General features: G+C 34.4%; 1 long non-coding RNA gene across 1 annotated transcript; it reads right to left on the bottom strand.

Moving 5' to 3' along the window:
- Nucleotides 1-4773: 4773 nt before the first annotated feature.
- Nucleotides 4774-11436, bottom strand: LOC137938172 (uncharacterized). Its single transcript, XR_011109867.1, has 3 exons — nucleotides 11362-11436; nucleotides 10602-10661; nucleotides 4774-4844 (listed from the first exon to the last, which is right to left on the bottom strand). It is a non-coding gene; the product is annotated as an uncharacterized lncRNA (long non-coding RNA).
- Between the last annotated feature and the right edge of the window lie 833 nt (nucleotides 11437-12269).

The raw sequence follows: 12269 nt of genomic DNA, 5'->3' as shown, positions 1-12269 counted from the left end.
ATAACATTATAAATAAACTCCATACAATAATCAAACACAACAAATTTAAATGAAATATCACTATCAATTTACAATCACCCAAATAAAAACTATAAATCCTTTAAATAAAATCCTATTACTATTAAAGACTTACTAGAAAATTAAAAGAAATATTTTAAATTTTTCTTAGGAAAGTTAAATGGACCTCTTATTACCTTTTCTAAGGAAATAAATAAAAATTAATAATTAATCTAATATATTATTATACTTATCGATAAATTTTTAATCAAATAAAATGTCAAATACAAAATTTCTATGAAAATTTCCTCATGCTAAAAAGATTATATCATCAACTGTCAAATACTTATTCAAATTTTTTTCTATACGGTTTTCTAGCCCATCTTGGCAACAAAATCTTACTTAGAAAATTATATGATTTTTTAACAAGAATTTATAATTAGAAAAATATTTTCAAAAAACATGAGGCACTAATTGTCCCTATATTTCTACTAAAAATTTCTTTTCAACATTTACTGAAAAAAACCACTAATAGTCTCTAGAACGTATTTCTACTAAAATATCTTTTCAATTTCTTCAAGAGCCATGAGGAAGGGACAAAGAGTTTTTTTTTCCTTGTTTATGATCTCGCACGTAGGGGTGGCTTCAAATAAATTATATATAAAATTATGTATACATTTAAAAAAAATAATGATAGGGAAGGTTCGGGATTGAATTTCAATAATGGATTAAAATGCACCAACATTAATCTTTTTTACTCCAATTGTTGTCTAGCTTGTAATCTAGCCCTAAATTTACTATGGCCTCCTTAGTGCCCCTAAATGAAAAATTATATTCTAGGAAAAACTAGAAATATTTTTCCTATGATACATATTCCCAAAAAAACCTTTAAATAAAATCCTATTACTATTAGTGACTTATTAGCAAATTACAAGAAATATTTTAAATTTTTCTTAGGAAAGTTAAATGGACCTTTTATTGCCTCTTCTGGGGAAATAAATAAAAATTAATAATCAATCTAATATATTATTATACTTATCGATAATTTTTTAATCAAATAAAATGTCAAAAACAAAATTGCAATGAAAATTGCTTCATGCTAAAAGTATTACAGCATCAACTGTTAAATACTTATTCAAAAATTTTCTATACAATTTTCTACCCCATCTTGGTAGGAAAATCTTACTTAGAAAATTATATGATTTTTAATAAGAATTTTTAATTAGAAAAATGTTTAAAAAAAACATGAGACACTAATAGTTCATAGAAACTTATTTCTATAAAATGTATTTTTAATTTTTTTCAAGAGCTATGAGGAAGGAGAGTTTAAAGAATTTTTTTATTTTATTTTTTACTTTATGATCTCGCATGTGCAAGATCATCTTCACGCGGGGGAGATTATTTCTCCCCTAATTTCTCCCCTGAACTTATTGGTTCAGGTTTTCTACCGAGAGCCGAGACGATGCGGTAGAGGCGGCGACAACAGCCAATGAGCAACTGTCAACGGCGGTAGAGGCGGCGACAATAGCCGATAGGATGGGCTCGACAGTGACGAGGGGAGGAAAATCCCCCCCCCCCCCCCTCGCTCTCGCTCACGCTCCCGATCCCGCTCCCGACCCGATACCGATCCGGACTCACTTCGAGCCGGCTCGCGAGCCGATGAACCGAACCTGGCTTCGGTCAAGCTCGGCTCGTTAACGTAAACGAGCCAATTTCAAAGCTCGAGCTCGATTGATAACGAATCGAATCGAATCGAACCGAAACCGAGCCGAACTCGAGCCAGCTCGGTTTGAAGCCACCCCTACCTTCATCCTTTCTTTCCTCCTACCGTTCCACACGGCTCTTCTCACATTATCCTAAAAAAAAATTATCCTCTTTTATTCTACCGAGTGAAGAGAAGGTAGTCATCTTCTTCATCTTCCATTTTACTCACAAAATGATACAACGTGAGATGGGCAAAGGTTTTCTAATAGATCCTGACTACGATGAAATTTCAAATGTTTGAGCTCAAGCCTAATTCTCCTCTAATCTATCCTCTCGTCTATTCTTCTCTATTAGTTACGCTTTATTCTAAATTAAGCTCTTTATTTCTATTTAAAGAAAAAATAGTGGTGCCTTCTCACCTTTATCTTGTTCTTATGTTAAACAACATAATATAAATGAAAAAAAAAAATCCTTGAGTAGTATTGACATCTAATTATAGTTGTCATGAAATGTATCGGTTTTTTTATTTTATAGTCTTCCATTTTCTTTATTCAAGTATTTTATTTTTTTTTTCTAATTGTGTTTCAAACTAATTTTCTGAGTTTAATTGTGTGACTTAGTTATAAAAGTGGCAAGTTAACTTGTTTTATATTTTGCTCATAAGATTTCCTAATCCTTAACTACCGGCCCAACATGTTCAAAGATCATTCTCATGGAGAAGTACTTATTGTCCTACCAATGAATGCATTGGAAGATACAAATAATGGTAGAGTTGATAATTGTGATGCTCCTCTTCAAAGCTCCCTGTAGTCATTTCTTCCGAAGGAGAGTCCTCCTCTTCCTTATTTCCTAATTTGCATTTGCTTCTTGTTATTAGGAAGGGAGTTAGACAATGAACGAACGAGTTGCTTCTAAAAAGGGAAGAAATACTTTTCGGTTTCAGTATTCTCGATTCTAATTAGTTCTCTGTCGCTCACTGTAAGGGACACAGAAGAGGGACCTATTTCTTTCTTCACTTGAAAGTGATTACAGGGGCGGACGACTCGTTTGTCGGCCCTTCTGACCACCGCCTCTGGAAAGAGCAGAAACTAAAAGATGAGGAAGCAGAATACTAATGCGATATCAAAGGCTGCTCCATGGGTTTTGACACAAAACATGATTTGGTACTGCAAGAACATTTATCTATCTATCTATCTATCTATCAAGCCATAATTGATGCTTTGTTTTACCCTTAATAGAGAAGAACTGATCATCATTAAGCACATATCCAAAGAGGGTTTTTTTTCTTTTAAAATAGAAGAAAATAAATATTTATTTGATAAATACCAATATAATATTAAAAAAAATCATATATATGGTTGTCATTGTAGAAAACTGACTTTTAACATGGACTCATACATCTTATGTAGGTGTGAACCTAGCATCCTATTTAAAGATCATTTCTTAAATGAAATCCTCAAGGTATACACATCCAAAGTGGTCTTCTTCAAGACCAACATTATTTCTAACAAGTGACTGACAATCGACAGCTTGCACCCACCAATTGAGGGCTCATACCATGAAGAGGATCGCTCATGTTAGAGCAAATTGACAGCCTCATCATTGCCACATTATTCAATCCTCTACATAGGACAAACTCCTACATAACTCAGCAGCATGATGTCTTTGCAAGTGCAAGCATGTGGTAGCATTGGCCAACCAACTCTAGGCCACCTCTTGGGTGGTACATCCAAACCTGGCACCCTCAAAATAGCAAATAATCGAGCCACACAGGTTCTCGACATTGCATCTACAAGGTCAAATAATATAAGAAGAAAAGTTCAAATATAAACGTACAACAAATCAATATGTTTGGACAAGATGCAGAACACCAATCAGTAAAATGCAACTCAACTAATTTGTGGCAAAAAACACAAAAACCAAGGCACAACAAGAATTGTTTTTTCAATGACAACAAGAAAAAAAAAGAATTTATTAAGAAATACATGGAACAGTCAGACTATTTGATAGGAGAAAAATGAAATCAAATGTAGAAAAGGATTATCAAGAATGGATATGATAATATTATGCTTCATTAACATATTCTTGATATAGAATCTTATATGATATAGATCGCGATATAAGATATCACCAAGCACTACGTCAGTACAACAACTCCAAATGACTGGCAACCACAACGGAAGTTCTGAAATTTAATTTTTTTCATCCAATAGCATCACCACCAAAGTTCTTGATAAGTTACTTTAAATAGACCATGTCAGACATTTGGTATTCCACACTACAAAAGAGAGCAACCTACTTCCAACTACATGATTCTTTAAATTTTTGGTAATATGAAAATCAGTTGAAATTGCACCTATCATGATGGAGATGTCCACTGGTAAGCATGATTATGTTTGGCCTATGTGACAATCAGTATAATCACAGTACCAAGATGAAGTAAGATTATACATGAAATTGTATGAAATCATGGATAACAATATGTGTAATTAGGGGTGGCATCGAGCCGAACCGAGTCGAGCTTGATTTAAATATTTCGAGCCGAGCCTCGTCTTGAACCTAAAATTGTTATCGAGTTCGAGCCCAAAAATTTTAACCGAGCTCGAGCCGAACTCGAGCCTCAACATACATTTAAAAATTTTCAAAAAATATATATCAAATAAATTATATATAAAATTATACATACATTTTATATAAAATTGGACATGACCTCTACAAAAAATTAGGCATAACCTATATATATAATACATGTATAAGATTGAGGCATAACCTCTTCTTAAAATTGAGAATAATTTATGTATATAATACCTGTATAAAATTCGGCATGACCTCTACTTAAAATTGGGCATAATCAATATACATAATACCTGTATAAATACTCCATAAATACTCCATAAACACTCCATAAAATTATCTATACATTCCATAAACACTCCATAAAATAGTCTAAACACTTTATACACTGCATAATATTATAAATAAACTTCATACAATAATCAAACACAACAAAATTAAATGAAATATCACTATCAATTTACAATCACCCAAATAAAAACTATAAATCCATTATAAAATTACAAATTATAATTGTTTCTCTTAATGCTAGAAAAAAATATACGTCCTTGCATGAGCAAAATCTCCACCTACGACAAAAACAAAAAAATAAAATTAGTTATTGTCAGATAAAAAAATACTCTTCCATTACTAGTTACTTAATGTTGTTAAAAATATTAAAATTACCATGAGGAGAGAAACATGAAAAATCATGTAGCTGGTAGCATTATCTTTACACTCTTCTTCTCAGGCTGTAATCATAAAACAAAATTTTAATAAATAAAACTAAAAAATATACTAAAAAATATACTAAAAAATATCATAATAAAGAATTGATCAAAAAAATTCACCTTTTGATTTTTCTTTACACTCTGAAGAACCCGAATCCAATCACTGCCACAAATCAAAGATTGAACTGTACTTGGTGCCAAGGAAGAACGATATGAGTCTATTACTCTACCACCAACACTAAATGTAGACTCTGAAGCTACTGTGGATATGGGAATTACAAGGATGTCTGCTGCCATCTTAGATAATACTCGAAATTTTATATGATTCACTTTCCACCATTCTAAAACATCAAAATCATATTGTGAAGTTTTCTCACAACTATATACACCTTCTTCAAGATAAATTTCCAATTCTGACCTTGGTGAATTAACTACATCCTTTTGTTTCATATAACTCATCAACTTTGACCAACCTGAACTTGATGAAGGCATACGACTTGTGGAAACACCTATAGAGCTACTAGTACTTGAAACAATCTCTTCATTTCTAATATCCACATTATATAAGGATACATATTCATCGTAGATCTCATATAAGGTGCGTCGAACTAAATTTATATTCATTGTAGTTTCCTCCATAGAATATATCACTGGAAAACACATTTCGATCAACTTTAATTTGACCCTTGGATCCAAAACTGAAGCAACAGCTATCAATAAATTGCATTCACCCCAATACTTCTCAAATTTCTCTTTCATTCTACTAACCATTGTCCTAATGAATACATTTTCATTTGTAAAATGAAAATCCAGAACTTCTTTTACTCTATATACCTCACTAAGGTACAAATTAGAAGTAGGGTAGTCACTCCCAGAAATTATATTAGTAACTGCATTAAAAACTTCTAAAATCTCACACACCATGTCAACCTTTTCCCATTCATCAAAACTTGGCAAACAATCATATGTTGGTTCTCTAACTTTAAATCTAGAGAATGCATTGAATTTTAATGTAGAAGACAACATGTCATAAGTGGAGTTCTAACGAGTTGGACAATCAATAACCAACCTCTTTTCACCAAGTTCTAATTGTTGTACAATTTCAGAAAAAGTGCGAAGTCTAGCCTCAGACAGATTTATGAATTTGACACTTTCACGCACATTATCAATGATATTTTTAATCTGAACAAGACCATCTTGGACTAATAAGTTCAAAATATGAGCACAACAACGCACATGAAACAACTTTCCACCACACACCAAATTTTTTTTCCTTGAAAAATCTTGTTTCAAAACTCTGATACAAACATCATTATATGCAGCATTATCAACTGAAATACTAAAAAATTTATTTTCAATCTCCCACTATTTCAAACACTTGTAAATAGCATCTGCTATATCAACGCCACGAGGAGGAGGAACATGCACAAAACTCAAGACTCGTTTTTGTAGCTTCCAATTACTGTCAATAAAATGCCCAGTAATAACCATGTATTCAATTTTTTGATTTTGAGACTTCCAAAGATCCGTGGTAAGACTAATCTTGTTAATCTCTTTTAACAAAATTTACAATTTCTTTTTCTCTGCCTCATACACCTCCATACACTCCTTAATAGTCTTCCAGGATATTTTCTCATAATTCATATTTGCCATCTTCATTACAAAATTAAATCCCTCCTCTTCTACTATCATGAATGGATGCTCATGCATAAAAATTCAATGAGCAATGAGTACTCTCATTTTAGCTTGATCATAATTTCCTCCAAAATCCATAAAAGGAAGTCCAGATGGACTCTGATCAACATTAGACCCCGTTCCCACTGGTTGAAAGTTTAAGGTTTTTTGTTTCCTCATTGCCACTTTTCTACTAGTGCAACGTTTCAAATGTCGACTCATATGTGTGGTCACTCCACTACTAATAACACTCAAATTGATTTTACAATGAACGCACTGAGCCTTTTTTGTACCATTAAGTGATACTTCTTTGAATTCCAACCACACATGAGACTTTTTTTGTCTTTTTGAAGTATGAGTAGAATAACCTTCATCCTCATTTATGTTAATTTCATCTGGGCCCACTTCTATGACAGAGGGTAGTGACTCTGGTGGAGTTGAGTCACTATTTATAGTCACACTAGAACTAGTGTTAATTATTGATGTCAATTGAGGAGGTGTTGACATTCTTACTTCTACAAAAAAATAAAATTACAAATTAAAAACATAAAGAAAAGAAAGTAATCCGAACAACAAAGATCCTACACATAATTTAAGATACTTGTTTATTCTTAGAGGAAGGTACGTGACATTGTGACAATCGGGAACGACCCTTGTCTTTCAATGCAGCGGGGTCTCTTTGAGCCAGTAGCCCTGCACCCAATAGTTTCCAGTCCAATATACCGATCCTTTTTTTATATATAAATTTAAAAACTTCTAAGATAAGGAAATAAGCACATCAACATTCTCTTCTAATATTCTGATGAAATTCAACCTCAATACCAAGAAATTAATGATAAAAATGAAAAAAAAATCAACACTTATAGAACCCGAAAGTGTGTTCGCCGTTCAAGGATATTTCCAAAAGCCTTTCCAAGAATGAAGGAGCACTGCTGAAACGAAGCGAGAGTTAGAAATTTAGTAGGGTTAGGTCGGCGACAAAAAAAAAACAAAACATTAAATAAAAATCTTACCTCCCATTGGACCGTCGCTTTCGTCTCGTCAGCGAGGAAGAACTTCGGATGAAGAAATCGAAGAGGAAGGATAAAAATCGATTGTAAAAAAGAGAGATAATTTACATCCTTCTATATCTAACGTATCAATTCAACGAAATATGAACATTTGACAAGGTTTAGGCATCATATATCATCCAATGAGTCAATTTAAGACATCAAAGGTTCACACACAAGATCTCAATTTCCAAAAGATAGAAAAGGAACTATAAAATCACTTTTGCTAATACACCAAGCCATATAACATTTGAGAACAACAGTAGATATAAGTTCAATGAGAATTAAGAAAGAAGGACAAAAACTAACTTTTTTTATTCTTTTTTATAATAAAGAGAAGTTGGATGCAATTAAGAAATCTCCTAATTCCATTAACTATAATAGAGTATTATTGAACAGAATATGTTATTAACACTCAAAATCATGAAATAAAATTCCATTGCTAAAATATATCAAGTAACAATTTGAATACCATTGCTGTTTATTGCTGAAATGTATGATAAGCGTACAAAATTTTATAAGAGGCCAGACACCTAAAAATAAGAAGGCAAAAAAGAAACAAGATCCCACAACATAAAAATATTTGAAAGTCTAGAATAATAACTTCATTTATGAAGAACAATGGAATTTGAGCAAAAAAATCATTGACAACCAACCAACTATTTTCCAAACATTATAGCACTTGAGCTAAGTCATTCTGAGATATACAAAAACATAACAAATGACAAGGTGGGGGATTTTTCTCCCCCACCCTTCCTTTCCTTCTTGAATGTTAGCTCAGTATGAAGTTTCTAGGCTCTCAGCCAGCTAGAATGCAATTGATGGCACACTCAAGCAAAAAAAAAAAAAAAGAGAATAAAATAGGTCAACCTTATACAATCTGTATAAAATGATCTTCTTACATTCTACCCTTAAATCTAGAACTCACCGTTTCAAAAAATCAAACAGTATCAACACTCAAAATCATGAAATAAAATTCATACCAGTTTTCTCCCAATGATTTCTTCCCGAGTGTACTTTGAACTGTCAGCTGGAAATATCGGAAAAAAAAAAAGAAAGAGCTGAGTTTGCTTACAGAAACAGAGTGTGCTGTTCGGATATCCAAAAAGACTTTCCAATAATGAAGGAGCACTGCTGAGAAACGAAGCGAGAGTTAGAGATTTTTTAGGTTAGCTCGGCGACGAAAAAAAAACAGAAAGATTAAATAAAAATCTTACCTTCTTCCGTCGGACCGTCGTCTTGTCGGCGAGGAAAAACTTGGATGAAGAAATCGAAGAGGAAGAAGAGAAAGAAATCGTTGAGGAAGAAGAGACAGAAATCGAGGAATCGAAGAGGGAGAGGGAGAACGAGGGATTTGAAGATCAAATCCCCCATTTCCCCTGAATACCTGCCGACGGACAGCAATTTCCGCAAGAAATCACGCTAAAACGGCATGGAAATGGTAGAGGGAGGTATGGGTTTCGCAGAGAGATTTCCCGAATCGAAGAGGTCTCCCGATCCCTGATCCCCGAATAGCTCGTTATATTAACGAGTCGGCTCGCGAGCCGACGAGCCGAACCGGGCTCTGCTCGAGCTCGACTCGTTAATGTAAACGAGCCCATCCCTGAGTTCGAGCTCGGCTCGAGCTCGAAATATAACGTTTCGAACCGAGCCGAAACCGAGCTGAAACCGAGCCGAACTCGAGCCGAACTCGAGCGGATTGCTAGCCGGCTCGGTTCGAAGCCACCCTTATGTGTAATATCCAGTTCTAGTGCACTAGCCAATGTAGCCTCTCTGAGAATTCTACACAATGTCTTCAACAGTCTCAACTATTTTGCTGGAGAGTTATATTGACATGAAAAATATTGTCTTACAATAGGCCTCACCATTTCCAAACATTTTACTGAGACTCTTTTCCTGGTATGGGTGTGGCTGAGCCTGAGGCTTCAATTCCATGTTTAAGTCAGGGTTCACCTGCAGTAAGCAACATCAAGTCAACAACATACCCATGATGTGTGACAAGGAACAAAACTGGCAGAACATCAAGCATTTGTGAGAAATAAAGCTTACTGTATCATTTCTGAAGTCATACTCCTCCAACATGGGATAATTTAATGCATTTGGTAAGCACCTTTGCTTGACACTTTCAACCTGTAAATGTTTAAGTTGGGTCAAAAAAATTATAACCACTAATCACTTAAATATACATCATCAGTCATAGACCACCCTACCTGAGTAGGATCTATTTCAAAAGAATGGGTTTCTTTCTCTTCAGCTATTGCTGCCACATCAGCACAAGTGAACAACTCCTGATGACCACCACCATCCATTTCACTCAAAGTTTTGCTAACTGTAAATACATCACTTCCTTGTGAACCCTAAACAGTAGATCAAGAGTTTGCATCACCATCAGACTTGTGTCAGAGTTCTCATGATCTATCATAGAAATTTAACCATTTATCTGAAGGTTTAGCCATAGTGACAAATAATCTCTCCATGCTGCAGTGTGATAGTGGCTTTGGAGATGATTTCATAATTTCAATTCAAATGAGTTTTGATTCACTATGCAGGCAAAAAATGATTAAATTATTTAACAGCACAATTTTTTTTTTCAAAAGAGATGTTCAAACTCCACTTCCCTACTATGAAAAAGAAAAAGAGCAGAAGTTATTTTCTTCCACTGTAACAAGAAAACAACTTCATGATTTAAATGGTAAATGAAACCATTTTGAATAATAGTAAAATATGTAAAGAATAGGCATATAGATGAATCCATAGAAACTCCTATGTAAATATTCTGTCACTCGCCAAAAAGATAAGATAAAAGACAAAATATAAAAAGGCACAACTCATAATAACACCTCAGAAAAATAAAGTGGACATGCATGAAGAAAATAACAGCAAAATAAATTACCTCATTGGAATAAATTCTCGCTTTAGATATAACCTCGTCCTTCAGCAAAGTCTTCAGCACCTGCAAGTATCATGTAAAGCATAAGTTCCAAATTCCCCTCATCACCATAAGAATAATAATAATGATAATAACAACATCAATAATAATAATAAACCACTTGTGATAGAATACGAGACCAAATTCGCACCACTGGGAAAGGGGACTACACAAAGTACCGGTTCTTCTTCAGTACAAGTTTTACTTTCCCATAAATCAGAAGTTGAAGCATAAATGAAATCAGTCATTTCTTTAGGGAGCATTTGATAGCTTGTTCAAAACAGTAATTATTGTTTCAGTCTCGAACCCAACAAAAACAGCAGCATATAAGGAATGAGGTGTCAAGTTATACTCATGCATAGACTCTGGCCTGCACAACATTTTTCCAAAAAAATGAAAATGAGCAACCACACAGAGTTTTAAGTAGAAGAAAATAGAAGGACATCTTAAATACATGCAAACGGGCTCAACAATTGCAATGAGGAAATCATAGGCTTGCTTATACAACGGTGAGAATGTCTCAAGAAAGATCCGGCCATCAGCGCAAGCCCATAAAGGGCGGTTTGCATGATCAGGCTTTAATTCGAGTTTAGAAAAATCCCTCTTCGTCAGTTCACTTTCATCTTCATAATCCATAATCCGTACCCATAAACACAATTCAAGCACCTAAAGTGAACTAAAAACAAAAAGCTAAAACAAAACGAAAAAAGAGCAAAAGTAATACCTTCACGACGATCCTCATCAAAATCTTCGGCATAATCAACATCATCATCAACAATAGCAATTCGATAATCCTCCTGCCAAGAAAAAACAATCAGGGGAAGAACAGGAGAGCAACCAAATACATAACGAGAGTTGGGGTTTTCAAAATTATAAAACCTTAGTGGAAGTCCTGAGCTTCTTACTAGGCTGACCTTTTTCCCTTGCATATGAAGAGACATGAAGACATTTCAGCTCGCAGAGAATTGAACCATAGGATTGAATAATTAGGAGAAAGAAAGAAAGTAGTACCATGTCCAGCCATATTTTATGAGTCCCACAGTTCGATGTAGTAACCGTCAAAATGAACGAGTTGCTTCTAAAAAGGGAAGAAATACTTTTCGGTTTCAGTATTCTCGATTCTAATTAGTTCTCTGTCGCTCACTCTAAGGGACACAGATGAGGGACCTATTTCTTTCTTCACTCGAAAGTGATTATAGGGGTGGACGACTCGTTCGTCGCCCCTTCTGACTACCGCCTCTGGAAAGAGCAGAAACTAAAAGACGAGGAAGCAGAATACCAATGCTCTATGGGTTTTGACACAAAGCATGATTTGGTACTGCAAGAACATTTATCTAGCTAACTCATTTATGCAAGATACTCCGCCACCCGCTGAGTCACTTCATCCAAGAAGGATACAAAGCCTACCACACTTGTTAAACCATTACCATCAACATCCTGCTCTTCTATGAGATAGTTTTCGAACACAGTGGCATCGTCCTGTCCCCCTTGAATAAATGTGAGCTTTGGAGTGATACTTCTGTCTTATTTCAGTTTGTTAATTGTTGTTCGCAAGAGGCCTGCACCAAATAACATTAGTATTAGTAGGTGAAGCAAAACAATCTATAAAATTTTGGTCCAGTGAAATTCCTG

Source organism: Aristolochia californica, unplaced genomic scaffold (assembly GCF_029961685.1).
Source record: "Aristolochia californica isolate CCGP_79_NKW_82.1479 unplaced genomic scaffold, dmAriCali1.0.hap1 SCAF_8, whole genome shotgun sequence".
Classification (NCBI taxonomy): domain Eukaryota; kingdom Viridiplantae; phylum Streptophyta; class Magnoliopsida; order Piperales; family Aristolochiaceae; genus Aristolochia; species Aristolochia californica.
Note: the sequence above shows the minus strand (reverse complement) of the source record. Positions and strands in the feature narration are given on the sequence as shown.